Source organism: Mus musculus, chromosome 7, assembly GCF_000001635.26.
Source record: "Mus musculus strain C57BL/6J chromosome 7, GRCm38.p6 C57BL/6J".
Taxonomy (NCBI): domain Eukaryota; kingdom Metazoa; phylum Chordata; class Mammalia; order Rodentia; family Muridae; genus Mus; species Mus musculus.
This window is the reverse complement of record NC_000073.6, coordinates 108150293-108151868: the sequence shown is the minus strand read 5'-3', so window position 1 is coordinate 108151868 and position 1576 is coordinate 108150293.

Genomic DNA, 1576 nt, shown 5'->3' with positions numbered 1-1576 from the left:
TATTTCCTATCTTTCTAAACTATCTTCAAACATCTCAAAAAGAAATTCTTCATGGATATGTAAATTATCATTTCTTACTGATGGTTTGTGTTTTACTCATAATTATTAATGCTCAGATAGTAATACACACACACACACACACACAGACACACACACAATAAAAAAAACAAAAACAGCTGCACATTCTGATCTCAGAGAAGGGCAGCCCATTTTATTTATTTTTTTTCCATTTTTTATTAGGTATTTAGCTCATTTACATTTCCAATGCTATACCAAAAGTCCCCCATACCCACCCACCCCCACTCCCCTACCCACCCACTCCCCCATTTTGGTCCTGGCATTCCCCTGTACTGGGGCATATAAAGTTTGCAAGTCCAATGGGCCTCTCTTTCCAGTGATGGCCGACTAGGCCATCTTTTGATACATATGCAGCTAGAGTCAAGAGCTCCGGAGTACTGGTTAGTTCATAATGTTGTTCCACCTATAGGGTTGCAGATCCCTTTAGCTCCTTGGGTTCTTTCTCTAGCTCCTCCATTGGGAGCCCTGTGATCCATCCATTAGCTGACTGTGAGCATCATCCACTTCTGTGTTTGCTAGGCCCCGGCATAGTCTCACAAGAGACAGCTACATCTGGGTCCTTTCGATAAAATCTTGCTGGTGTATGCAATGGTGTCAGCGTTTGGATGCTGATTATGGGGTGGATCCCTGGATATGGCAGTCTCTACATGGTCCATCCTTTCATCTCAGCTCCAAACTTTGTCTCTGTAACTCCTTCCATGGGTGTTTTGTTCCCAATTCTAAGGAGGGGCATAGTGTCCACACTTCAGTTTTCATTCTTCTTGAGTTTAATGTGTTTAGCAAATTGTATCTTATATCTTGGGTAACCTAGGTTTGGGGCTAATATCCACTTATCAGTGAGTACATATTGTGTGAGTTCCTTTGTGAAGGTGTTACCTCACTCAGGATGATGCCCTCCAGGTCCATCCATTTGCCTAGGAATTTCATAAATTCATTCTTTTTAATAGCTGAGTAGTACTCCATTGTGTAGATGTACCACATTTTCTGTATCCATTCCTCTGTTGAGGGGCATCTGGGTTCCTTCCAGCTTCTGGCTATTATAAATAAGGCTGCTATGAACATAGTGGAGCATGTGTCCTTTTACCAGTTGGGGCATCTTCTGGATATATGCCCAGGAGAGGTATTGCTGGCTCCTCCGGTAGTACTATGTACAATTTTCTGAGGAACCGCCAGACTGATTTCCAGAGTGGTCGTAAAAGCCTGCAATCCCACCAACAATGGAGGAGTGTTCCTCTTTCTCCACATCCACGCCAGCATCTGCTGTCACCTGAATTTTTGATCTTAGCCATTCTGACTGGTGTGAGGTGGAATCTGAGGGTTGTTTTGATTTGCATTTCCCTGATGATTAAGGATGTTGAACATTTTTTTCAGGTGCTTCTCTGCCATTCGGTATTCCTCAGGTGAGAATTCTTTTTTCAGTTCTGAGCCCCAATTTTAATGGGGTTATTTGATTTTCTGAAGTCCACCTTCTTGAGTTCTTTATATATGTTGCATATTA